Genomic DNA, 14,167 nt, shown 5'->3' with positions numbered 1-14,167 from the left:
CTGTAAAGAGACACTAGCAACGATCTAAAGACTTCCTATTGGTCACAGTTTCTTAAAGACTCTACTGACTTCCAACAATGCTAAGTTGCAGACTAAGCCCTAACATGGGTTAGCCTGGAGCACTCTCATACTTGAAGTCTAAGGAACCATGGAAACTGCATCTCAGATAAGGTAACTTGGATCAAGCCCTTCCTTCATCTCCCAGCTTCTTAAATAGTACGGAAACATTCATGTGGGGTCACATGACTAAATGTTGGGATCATAAAAAGTCTTGCAACGGTAAAACAGTTCTGACCATACAATAACCAAGAATGAGTTAAAAACAGGACAGGTAATGAAGCGAGGAGCTACCGACAGAACTTATCCACATTGCATCAGGCAGCTTCACTGCGCTCATGATGCTGAACTTACAGCACGCATGCTCTGTCCTGCAGACTATCCTGCCCGGCAGGGCTGGCTGCCTCCGACACCTGGCTCAAATTCAAGACGATTGTGTGTTTTGAATCGCGATGTTCCAACTGCACAAAGTTTCCTCCTCTTCCAGAGCGTAGCTGGGAACTGGGGGACACCTGTCATCTCTCCCTCTTCTAAAGGGGTGGGGTGTAGGAAGACAGCTGACACAGGTGGGTAGAGTTAAGAGATACATAAGAAATGTAGCTATAACCATCAATTTAAGAAAAAGACTCCGATACAATCTCTAGGGGTTTTGGTCAAATAAGACAAATTCCTCTCTTATTTCAACTGACTTAGACCATTTTTCTCTCTTACAAGCTGAGTGGCTTCTCAGCAAGTGTAACCCTGGAGGCTTTGATGGAGAAACTGAATACAGCCACAGATGTGTCTATGTGTCTTCCTCCTCTCAGGATGGCCCTGGTTCCTGGTTACCTCTCAGTCATGGCCCCAGAGAAAACACGAGCAGGGCTCTCTGCTTTACTGTTCCCAGCTCCTTCCTGCCCTCACATATTGTCCAAATAACCATTTAATGACCCTTTGGAGTAGGCGGGACTAAGTGAAAAGGATTAGCTGGGCGTAATTTTTTACAATCCACAGAAACAGCTGAGCGGCTCAAACCCAATCCAGTCCTTAAGGTATAAACACACTGGCTCAGGCATCTATTACTTGTGTTTCTTCCTGACATATGTTTTCAATAAAGACAAAGCTCTGAAAACCCCTGAACTTGACAAAGGACAGGAAAATTCTAGAACCGAGTAGGGATATTGCCTCCCACCCCCAGGCAAAAAGCACATTTTTAAGGTAACCTGGGGTCAGTGTCCATCATCAGAATTTCAATGCTTGGAACACTTTTCTGCTGAGGACATCGCCTTCAGAGAATAGAGAATTGGTCATGCAGAATCTCCCCTCTAAGCGCTTGCCGTGCATCACAACCAGATTAATAGAAACACTCATGTTCTTATTTGGGATGTGTTCCCAGTATTTGCTAATTCAGGTTAAATTGTTCAGTACCTATTTCAACGACGTACCAGTCCTTTCACACATGAAAACCTTCGGTCTGTTGGCAAACAGCTGTCAAACTTGACCATCTTAGGAAACACAGCTGGGATTGCTGGTGAAGTGGAAGAAGCTAGGGTCTCTAGACAGGCTAAGGTGTCTCCCTACATGGTCCTCCTGTCTGGTTGGGCATCCATCTGTCCAGGCTGGCTTACTGTCTTCTGCAGCGTGGATGCATGGCCTGCTGTACCAGCCCTGGAACATCCTGCTTCTGCACAAAGGCACTCTTCACAGACATTCTGACCCACACCTCTCATAAGTCAATCTTCTGTGGAACAAGAACCTAGATTAGAAATTTCTAGAGTGTGGTTCCTTTCAAAAGCAGTCCCTCAGTTCCAAAGCTAATGGTTGCTGAGAGCTGATGAATTTACAGATTCTTATGTGGCTACTTTGCAAGCATACACACATTTGAATCTATATCTATAATCTATCCAATATGATTTAAATATTCTAATGTGGATTTATACTGAAATGTAATGTGGATTTAAATATTCTAATGTGGATTTATATTGCAATATGTATCTATGATTAGGCTATATATATATGTATGTATGTATGTATATAATTTGCTGCTTTAAAAAGATTTATTTTTATTTTATGTATATGTGTGTGCCTATGTATATGTATGTGCACCAGGTGGAAGATAGGTGCCCAAGGAGACAAGAAGAGGGTGTTGGATCCCATTGACTGGAGTTACAGCTATGTATGAGCTTCCCTTCCCTTTTAGGTGCTGGGGACTGAATCCAGATCTACAAGAGCAGCAAGTGTAAATGTACCAGATTTTCTTTACCCATTCTTCAGTTGAGGGGCATCTAGGTTGTTTCCAGGTTCTGGCTGTTACAAATAATGTTCCTATGAAAACAGTTGGGCAAATGCTTGGTATTGACTTTAAAACAGACAGGTGGGCCGGGTGGTGGTGGCGCAGGCCTTTAATCCCAGCACTCAGGAGGCAGAGGCAGGCGGATCTCTGTTTGAGGGCAGCCCAAACTACAAGAGCTAGTTCCAGGATAAACTCCAAAACTACAGAGAAACCCTGTCTCGAAAAACCAAAAACCAAACCAAACCAAAACAAAACAGACAGGTGTGCCAATGGAATCAAATCAAAGAGCCCGATATTGATCCACACACTTATAAACACCTGATTTTTGACAAAGACGCGAAAATTTTAACAATGAAATAAAAAAAAGCATTTTTAACAAATGGTGCTGGCATAACTGGATGTCAACATGTAAAAGAATGCAAATAGATCCATATCTATCCCAATGCACAAAACTTAAGCACAAATGGATCAAAGACCTCAGCATAAATCCAGCCACACTGAACCTCATGGAAAAGAAAGTGAAACTAGCCTTGAAAGTGTTGGCATAGGAGACCACATCCAAAATCTAATACTAGTAGCACAGACACTGAGAAGAACAATTAATAAATGGGAACTTCTGAAACTGAGAAGCTTCTTTAAGGCAAAGGACACAGTCACTAAGACAAAATGGGCAACCTACTGAATGTGAAAAGATCTTCACCAACCCTACATTGGACGGTGGACTGGTCTCCAAAATATATAAATAACTCAAAAAACCTGATATCAAATTACCAAATAATCCAAGCAAAACTTGGGGTACAGACTTAAACAGAGAATTCTCAACAGAAGAATTGCAAATGGCCGAAAGACACTTAAGGAATTGCTCAACATCCTTAGCCATCAGGAAATGCAAATTAAAATGCAAATCAAAATGACTCTGAGATACCATCTTACACCAGTCAGAATGGCTATGATCAGAAACACCAATGATAGTTTATGCTGGAGAGGATGTGGAGTGAGGGGAACACTCCTCCATTGCTGGTGGGAGTACAAACTTGTATAATCACTTTGGAAATCAGTATGCGGTTTCTCAGAAAACTGGGACCCAGCAATACCACTCTGGGGCATATACCCAAAGGATGCACATTCATACCACGAGGACATTTTTGAATCTTTTTTGTGCATCTTTTACCTTTCAGGAATTCCCAAATGAGTATTTTCAGTGAATAAAATATGGATGCCTTTTCAAGTTATATATATATATATATATATATATATATATATATTTCTTAGAAAATGTGTTTAAATGGATGTTTCTACAGAGATGGCTGGTTCGGCTTAGGCTTAGTCAAGAATCAATGGTACTGTCAGGAACAGTGACTGGAGATACTCTGGCCTGCCTTTTCCCACACCAGTTACAGTGGATGGTACTGTGATCCTGACTCCTGGAATGGGTAGGAAATCAGACTGCTGGAGTTCTCCATGGGCTGAAATCCTTAATGAAATGACCTAAGCCAGTCTCAAATGGCAGTACATTAAAGTCAGACTAGAAGATTCACGTTCTCTTTGCAAATTATGGATACCTTATCAGAAACAAAGACTGGAATTGTCTTTGCACAATTTCACATACAGGTCTACTGTTTACACAGGACAAAGCACACACATAGTAGTAGCCTCACGGGAGGTAATCCTCACCTGAATTCCTTCTTTGACGCTAAATCTGTGTTTCCACCCGAGCGCAGGAATCTCTTTCTTAGATGATGCAGTCATGAAACCCAGCGACTCCACAGTAAAAGGGACAGCTCTTTACCCCGCCTCTCCTATTTCTGATGTGATCATTGTTGATTCCTTTGTTTCTGGGTTCAACACTGAGCTAGCCCTGATGCATCACAATCACAGTAGCTGCCTGTCACCGCCCCACAAAGAAAGCCTGCACTTCTCACCTGCCTCTGACCACTAGACAATGGCAAATCTCCTTATTCGCTCATTTGCTCAATCATATCTATGATTAATGACTTTTCTAAGTTATAACTCACTCTCTATATTGTATGCTGTGAGTGACTCCTGGCTGCTTAACGGAATACCTTTGAACATAATCTAGCTTTAAATGTGACATCCCATTTTCAGCTCGGCTGGCCAGTGATCCTGTTATAATCTCTCATTTTTATTTTTCTCCCAGGTCATCTCTTAATCTGTTCGCCATCTCACAGGATGGAAACAATGCTACATTCCACATTGCTTCTGTTCTGAGTATTTTCTCCAGTCAGTCTCTGCTCAGGGTATTTTCCTCGTACAAGTTTTAGTCTCAGGTTTTCACCACCTTCTTTGCCCCTGATGTCTTTAATAGTTTAACACGTAAAGATGAGAATTCTTGGCTTCTGTTGGAGAATTTCCATCATACTCTTATTTGGGCCCTCAGGCAGTGTCTGGATTTGGGGTTCCTGGAAGAAAATATCTGGTGCTGGATACTTTATAAGGAAGAGAGGCTGATTCCGTTTGTAAGTCTGGTTTTAAGAAAGGTTAAGTTGTGTAGTTCCAGCACTTGATGAAGTGCCTCTGGGTGGGTTCATCAGGTGATGCAGAAGGGGAAAAACTTAGGTATGCATAGAGGGATTCTGGATGCCAGGCACATGTATGGCGACCTACTTTTACAAGTATTAACCTGCCTCGAATGACCTAGAATTCCTTTAACACAGCCTCAATTCAACTTTAAGCACTACTGTCTCTCTTTAAGGCCTGACTTGCTGAGGAACATGCATTATTTTAGGACATTGTACTTTCTTTCTTTTTTTGTTTTTTCAAGACTGGGTTTCTCTGTAGCTTTGGAGCCTGTCCTGGAACAAGCTCTTGTAGACCAGGCTGGCCTTGAACTCACAGAGATCCGCCTGCCTCTGCCTCCTGAGTGCTGGGATTAAAGGCGTGCACCACCACTGCCCTGGCCTTTTTCAGATTTTTTTGGTAATATTTTTATTTTCTTTTGTAGCTCCTGTGAGGTATCAGTCTCACTGGGAGTCATGTCTACACTTCCTTTGCTCCTCCATGACTCAAAGCCTCACAGAGAGCAGCTGCTGTAAAATCCTTCTTAGGTGTCCTAAAGTCAGGACAGTGCACGTGACAGAAAAACATGTAGCCTGCTACATGGTAAAGCATAATTTATTATTAAAGATTGTTTACGAACAAATCTCCCTAGTTATGGGTTAAATGATACACTTGTAGAAGCCTCAGAACCCAGGAAGTGATAGCAGGTTTTCCACAAGAAGGTTGACCCCATGATAGAAACATATTCTTAGTGGCCGGTGCTTTTCAGAAGCTAGTATGACAAAGAGCTACTCTATCTCCAACAGCAACGGACAAAGATGATCAGAAATTGCACCAATCCCATGGAACAGCTGGCTCGCTTAGTTTTGACTTCAGTTTCTCTAAAAAAACAAAGAACTAAATCTTTGCTTTACATTTCTTTTATTATTGTTTCTCAAGGTCTCACTGCTAGCTGGGTAGTGGTGACTCACGCCTTTTATCCCAAAGGCAAAGGATAAAGGCGTGAGTGGTGACTCACGCCTTTATCCCAAAGGCAAAGGGAGGCAAAGGCAGGTTGTGAGTTCGAGGCCAGACTGGTCTACAAGAGCTAGTTCCAGGACAGCTAGGGCTACACAGAGAAACCATGTCTCAAAAAATAAAGCAATGACAACAACAACAAAAAACTCACTGCTTAGAAATTGGTGGCAGCTTACTGTTCTTGTCCCAAATATCGCTACATTAAATGAGTCTAAAAACATAAGTAATTTCTACTATTGACTAAGCCATTCCCACACCCTCAGTCCTTAAGAGGATGCAGCAGCTGAAAGACTTACAGAAATTTAATTTTCGCAGGTTTACTCTGATTTGAAGAACCTTAAAAACAAGCACAATACTGATGATGTCAGTAGCTACAAGCTGATAGAGTTGATCCAAACTCTTTCTCTTTAAGCAGTGAATTGTACAAAATAGATTAATTGATCGATCTTGTACGTGCGTTATTTCCATACTGATGCTACGGCACGCCACTCAGTTGATCCAGAAACTTCAATAGCTCTCTAGTGTACCTAAGACTCAAACTGTGTGTGACTTGCAGCTCTTGGAGTCAATCCATACTGCAACTTTCCTTTTTTTTTGTTTGTTTGTTTTTACATAGGGAGACCCAGCCTGCTATGCCATGCTCTGATGTGTATTGTAATCCAGTAAACAACTGGTGACCTTTGACCGACTCCGGAAGAAAAGAGTGCTGTGGTCAGGTGGGCCTTCCACGAGGGAGACGGACACACGGACAGCTTCTATCCTGGATGCTCCTCTTCCACGTGTCTCGAAAACTGACCCCAGTATCCTGAGTCTTCCTCACCCTTCCAGGTCCATGGCAAACACATGAGCCAAGCACAGGATGTCCCACTTCAGTGGGGGAGGCTGCTTTCCTCGGAGACGTTCATGGCAGCAGTTGTGTGCACTCTACCGGAGGAATTCTGTGCACTTGTGCTTTGCGGCACATCCATGGGCATTTAAGGAGAGTCTAAACCATGCAGCTTACTTCTGTTAGATCATCAGATTCTTGTAGCGTGTGGTTAGATTCCACACATCTTTAGGTCCAAGTGACAACTTAGCCTCAGACATTTAGTGCAGATGCGTTTGTTATCCATCACAGATGAACTTCATCTGTGCACAGGGACTTGAGGCTGAGGAACACTTGCAGCTTCCTCTGGCTCCCTCTAGTGATGCCTGAAACAGCACGGGAAGCTAGTTGCATGTTCTGTTCCATCCCATCTGCTGGCATTTTTCAGCTATCGGATGCCACACAGAGATTGAATTCAACTACCAACAGGAAATTAAATTATCATATAGTTCCATCCAAAATAGATCAAGGTCTTCTGCACACCAAAGCTGTGAGGGGGAGTCTATGAATGTTTGCACCTCACTGGCAGGGCAGTCAGGAGTGGCTGTGCTCTGGTGTTTAGAGGAGAGGAGACTGGGCCGTGGCAGTGTCAACAGAGTTGTCTAAGGCCCCCAGTGTGGTTCTCCCTCACTGCGTATCAGGCAGGTTGCAGCATGCAGGAGAATATATTAGACTCCTGAGCAATCAGGCTATGGGGTTGGAGTGCATTGCTCTTAAACCTTATTATGTCTTAATCAAGTTGGCTACTTAAAACAGGCATGTGGAAAGAGCAGGCTGTAGCTCGGTCTGAAAGAAACTGGAAATTGCATATGGCAACAGGACAACCAGCAAAGGCCCTGTAGAGGGAGCGGTGGACTGCTTTCCCGCCATTTGGATCCCAGCTAGCTTACACCCGAAATAATTACACGGAAACTGTATTCTTTTAAACACTGCTTGGCCCATTATCTGTAGCCTCTTATTGGCAAACTCTTACATATTGATCTAACCCATTTCTAATAGTCTGTGTAGCACCACAAGGTGGTGGCTTACCAGGAGGATTCTAACCTGCGTCTGTCTCACAGAGGCAGGCGACTGCCTCACTGCCTTCTTTCTCCCAGCATTTTGTTTTGTTTACTCCACCTATCTAAGCTGCTGTCCTATCAAAAGCCAAGGCAGTGTCTTTATTAACCAATGAAAGTAACACATAGACAGTTAACCCTCCTCCATCAAGGCCCATTCTGAATGACAGTTACATTCAAATCTCCCAAAGCTGACTACATCACAAGAAGCCTAAGATGACATTGCCTAGCCTATAAAAGGTTTCCTCAAAACCTAAGTGATCAGTGCTGAAGATGTGGCTCATGAGTTGAGGCCACTCACTGCTCTTGTAGAGGTACCAGGTTGAGTTCCCCAGAATCCATGTTAGGTGACTCCCAACACCTGTAACTCCAGGAAAGGGGATCTTCCCGTTTCTGACCTGAATAGGAACCTACATGCAAAAGATGTGCATACAAACAAAAAACCAAAAACAAGCAAACAGGTATGCTTATAAATACATAAATTAAAAAATAACTCAAATAAAAAACTGAAGTGACTTGCATAGCATCTGCAGGTGCGCTTCCTCATCTGCTAGCCACAACTCAGCACTGACACCAGAGAGCAGAGCCACCGTCAGTGTTGACCCCATGTTGTCCGAACTTACAGAGATGTCGAAAAAAATAAAAACTGTTTCCCTGCCGTGTTATCTTCTCCCAGGGATGTAAACAACGGGGATGGCTCTTGTGTGGGTGGGGCTGGAGATTTTAATAGAAATTTATTTCTATCATTACAAGACAATGCCAATCTTTTGAGAGGCCAAGTTTACATAGAAGCACTCCCTCTCCTCTGAACGTAAATTATGACTAATAAGAGACAGCTGTTTCTGCTTAATGCTGAGCAGGGCGATCTATATTAGAAGCTATGGTTTATGGAAATGCCGGTGAGGAAAATTAGCTGGTCCTTCTGTCTCTGGTACATTCGTAGATTTGAAGTCATTTTAATCACTAGCAGCTCTCCCTTTCCCTCCCTCCCTCCTCTTGGAATTAAATATTATAAAGTACCTTTTGCTGTATTTAAGCCACGTGAGCATGTGAGATAGTGAGTAGGTGTGTGTGTGTGTGTGTGTGTGTGTGTGTGTGCGCGCGCGCACGCCCACACACACGAATGTATACAGAGAGACATTCTGAGGGGTTGGAAGAGAAATTCTTTGGAAATAAGTCCCCAAGCTGCTACTTCTGGCAAGTTCTTTATCTACCACGTGAGGAAACCAGATCTTACCAGTTATCCACAGACTTACTAAAATACTATCTTTAGGGATGATTCTGGCACTTGGAATGATAGTCAAACAGTAAATGATCTCTCATTTAAAAACTGAAGTGGAATCGGAAAGCCTGATTATGGGACATGGAGTAGGCAGTGGGAGTCAAAAGTTGAGGGGAGTCCTGTGGTCCCAGAGCCCAGAATCCCAGAACCAGCTCACCAGCCCATCTACCCATCTCTTGCGACCCTGAGAAAAGGAGTTAGATTTCCCAAGCCTCCTTCTCCTCCTCTGTAAAAGAATACTCATTTCACAAGACTGTGGTGCAGAGAAAACCGAATGAACCCTCATTCCTGGTCCACTGCTAGTGACCAGAGCCCCTTAGGTACACTCTTAGCAGGTGTTTGTTCGGGGAGACTGTAGCCTGCCTGCCACCCTCTTACATCATCTGCCTGTTGCATCCTTCCTCTTACAGAGTGACTGATCCTGATTGCATGAGATGAAGTACAAGAAACACATTAGAGTTCCGTCCCTCCTGGGCTAATTAAACTACAGCTCATTCACCTGCATGTTGGTCCCTGTGCCAGATACAAGTCCAGTGTGTTTACCGGACAGTCCTCTTAAAGATGCTTATGTCCCTTCACTTCCAAAAAAGGAAGACCTAGTTTGCTTCTGTCCTGATACTCGAAAGTGCAGAAGATCCCCGGCTTGCTGTAGACAGACTTACTTTATCCTTTATGGAAGAGTAAATGCCGTCCACATTAGGAGAATGCAGGTTTTGAACATTGTTTTCTTCTCCAAGCTAGTCCTACACACTTGAACTGAAGATGCCTGACAGCTAAAGACCATAGCCATGCAATCCCCAAAAAGACAACCAAGACCCCACATGCAGTGTTATAAACTATGCCTGGGTTTTGTTTTTTAACCAGATATTTTCTTTCTTTTTCGTGTGTGTGTATGTTTTTGTTTTGTTTGTTTTGAGACAGGCTATCGTTTCGAGTACAACAGGCTAACCTCCAATTTGCTATACGGCCAAGGATGACTGTGTTTATATTAAAAACTATTGTTTTTATTGCTTGAGAATTTCACAGATGTATATAATGAGTTTTGAACTGCTCCCTCATCTCTGGTTCTCTCGTCTTACTTCTCACCTTTCCTTCCCAACTTAATGTGCTGAAGTTTTTCCTTTCCTTTCCACAACATACAGCCCTGGCTTGCCTGGAACTTGCCATGTAGGCTAGGCTGGCCTTAAACTCACAGAGATACATTTGCCTCTGCTTTCCAAGGGCTGGGATTAAAGGCCCAGGGTACCACACCCGACAATATCTTAAAAAAACAAACAATAACAACAATAAAAATATCACTGAGTGTCTATGCAGAACATCCATGTTTGGATATCGAATCAACAACCTACCTAAGCATAGATAGCTTCTCAGGGGCCATATCCCTTTCAGAAAATATTGATTCTCCACCCCGCATCAAGCATCAATTGCCAATGGCTCCTCAATTAGTGATGGGATTTCATGAGCCCTTTCTCAGACCTTGAACTTCCAAGTATTGGTATTACAGGAATCTACTACCACATACAGTTTTTGCTGTGCTAGTGACTGAACCCAAGGCTTAGCGCATGCCGGGCAAGTCCTCTGTCCACTGAGTTGCGTACATGACTCGGCATAAGATGTTTTCATCAAATGATAACGCATTCTTAGGAGCATAACCCACAGCAATCCAAGGGCAACCTGTAATTCTGTGCACGGTCTGAAAGCCTACTTTTATTTCCTGTCTCCCCTGCGTTTCTATGCCTTCCTCCCAAAAATAAATAAACAAGAAACGTTTGATTGTGAAAAAGCAAGCCAGGTGGACTGGAGAAAGCCGCTGAAAGAATCGACAAGGCATTGGGAGCTCCTGGTGGGAAAAATGTCCCAGAAGAAACGCGTGCCTAGGGCCCAAAAACCTTGGCATTTCTGAAGGGCGGGAGACCATTCATACCCTGTGCTCTCTCTGCAAACCATGCTTTCAAGATCTCTCTTGGACAGGGGCTGCTGCTAAGTGTAACTTCAGAATGTCTTCAGTAGCCTAGGGATGAGAGGCACAGGTTCAGATGGAGCTATAAGGAAAGGAGAAGGAATTGCCAGTGCTGACCCAGTGCCAACTCTCTGCTGGGCCACTATGTCCCCTGAGTTTTATTTTGCTCAATCCTCAGCAATTCTGTGCTTTGGGGATTAATACCCCCTCTCTGCAGATGTGGGAACTGAGTCCCAGCACTCGGAAAGAAAGGACATGTCCGAGGGAAGAAGACGATGCTGAGATCTGAAATTTCAGGCTAAATTTGGATGAGCATGATGCTTGCTTCCTCTCTTTAAATCGACATTTTTATGAAGAGAAGAAGAAACTTATTGCCTCTGGAACCTGAGACCAAGAAACAGTCTTACTTCTACGATTAGCAGCTTCATTCAGAAAATTCTGGTAAACTCAGATGCAATTATTTTTGTTATCTGAATGAGCGGATAACAACAACTTGGCTCCTATCTAAAATGTGACTGAATATTCTCTGAGGGGCGACTTCAAGGACTTTACAGTCTGCAGTTCTTTCATCAGTAATGACTGAGACCAAAATATAATTTGATTATCACACACAAGACTTACAAGATTTTCATTTTGTTTTCTGCTTTATATATTGACCATGTGAGAAGAAGCTGCATGCATAGAGGCCTGGAACCAAGATGGACCAAAACTGACCATGACTATTATAGGACCTTGGTAAATATTTTCCAATGAAGTTTGATTCTGAGAACCCACAAATATACTACAGGCATTTGTGCATAGGAATTTCAGTTCTCACTCATTTGATACTGTCCTAGCAATTTCAGTGTTTCAAAATATCAATTCCCACTTTATTTGCTAGTGGGCAGTGTAATTGAGAGTTTCTGTATTTAATTCCCACATTTCAAATGAAAGTAAAGGCACACAATTAAACTTTTAATCATGTACTTAGTACATAAGGGGAATGAAAATCAAATTTCATTAAAAATTCATTTCCAAATAAAAAATTGCAATTACCTTTTTTAGACAAAATAATCAAATCACAACTTAATTTTATTCCCATATACAATAATGTTCCTTAAACAAAAGGCAATCATTTTGCAGTGTTTCACTCAGTACAGAATGTGGGGAAGAAAACTGGTGTAGATTTTCTTGTAGGTCATGTGAAGGTTTCCTAGTTGGGTTTCTGTTGCTCTAACAAAATACCTTAGACTGGGGGGTTTACAAAAAAAAAAACCCACTTCCTTTCTTGACAAGGTAAGGAATGGATTCCTTTCACTTTTATTTTTTCAGTACTGACAATTGAATCCAAGTAAAACACGTGTTTATCACTGAGCTACAACCCAAGCCCATGATGTTAGAGTCTCAAAATGCTCCTGACCTTGCATGCAACATGTAGCCCAGGCTGACCCTGAACTCAAGCTTCTCTTGTCTTTGCCCCCTGTGCCAGGATTTCCGTCGCACGCACGCACGCACGCACGCACACACGCACGCACACACGCACCTGGCTAGGTCCCCTCTTCCTGCTATCATTGTCCACTCAGAACAAATCTATCCCTGGGACTAAAGCCACTACCTGAGATGATAGAGTATGAGGCTCCACACTCATAGAAAGACTAGGAAAAAAATCTTGTCTGAGCCCCACCTTGGAGCCACCACCACCAATGTGTTCAACCTGTGAATAAATGCCTCTTCAAACGATTACATCTCTGACCTGTTCCCACCCAAGCTATAACTGCCTTACCAGCTGAGGCCCCGGACACCATGAAACAGGGTCAGCCAATCCAGCTGTGTTCTGTTTAAATCCCGGACTCACTTGTAAATCATTATTAATCCTTTCTGTCTTCAAGGGCCCTGGGAGAGGAGTCTGAAACACATGGGCAGTGATTCTAACGGGGAGGAAGCTACTTCTCCCAGAGGTCACTTTGCTAAGAGAAAGAATATTGATACGGGCACACTGACCTTGAACTTAATGGTAAGAGCCATCTATCACAAAGGGAGAGAAATTGCCTGGTGGTAACCATCTAAAAGAACCCCAGCCAGGGAATATGAACATATAATCAAAGACCCACAGAAGCGAAGCATCCCAGAGAGTCAAAAAGAACCTGTATTTTAACAGATGGAAATAGTGACTATGAGTGAAGTTTTTCTCCTAAGAAATGGTGATGTACTTATTACGTAGCCGATTCTTGAGATCACGTTGAATGGTTCCGTTGGTAGAGAGGAGGCAGCCTATGGAATGGCTGGGAACCATAGATGTTCATCTCTTTCAGAGGTTGCTTGTTTCTTCCCAACTAGAGTGAGGTGATTCTCAAGCTAATATTAAGCACATGAAATTGGTCTCAGAAATTAAAGTTAGACCCATAGGGTGGGGGGGAGGTGAAAGCTTGCCGTTTTGGATAAGTTACAGGGAAAGATAGACAGTTGGGGGCCACAGAATGTTTGAGAAGGTAGAATCATTCCTGGACCTGTCATTTCCGGGTGTATGTTGGTCCTTCCTCTATCTCCAGGGTCGCAGCCCTGGTGTTCCTAACAATTCAGCTCAAATTTTGCCCTTATGTTCATTTTGTGTGGATTGACCAGACTCCTGCTTGGTGCTCCCTTCTCCCCGCCTGCCTCATCTACTGGGAGAGGAACTTGGGAGAGCAGCTCACTGCTCAGACTGCGGTTGAGTGTGTGGTGAAGGCAACTGCAGAGCGTCCTACAGAAGAGAGAAGAGAGCTGCTGGGTGAGACGGAGTGCTAAATCGCAGGAAAGGGCTTCTGCTAGGCATTCTGCTCTAGGCCTGTGCTCTCAGAAGAGGAGGGATGCCTGGAGGGTAGCAGCAGTAGCCGGGAGGGGAAGAGGTAGAAAGGGATGACAAGCAGCACCTGTGGGTGCCCGGAAAGCGGGCAAGCTGAGGAGCAAGAGTTGTTTGGTCCTCTGAAGACTCCACGTCCCGTCATCACACCTCACTACCACTGTACTCGCTGTTTGGTCAGTCAGGCTACTTGGCCCACAGAAGGAAGGGCTGTGTGGCTATCGGGGCATCCCTCAGGCTATCCTGATTCCTCAGAGATTCTGTCTGTGCTTGCTTAGCTCCACATGTGTTTACTGTCAGGGCCAAGTTGAACATGACACC

Source organism: Myodes glareolus, chromosome 24 (assembly GCF_982192425.1).
Source record: "Myodes glareolus chromosome 24, mMyoGla1.1, whole genome shotgun sequence".
Classification (NCBI taxonomy): Eukaryota; Metazoa; Chordata; class Mammalia; order Rodentia; family Cricetidae; genus Myodes; species Myodes glareolus.
Note: the sequence above shows the minus strand (reverse complement) of the source record.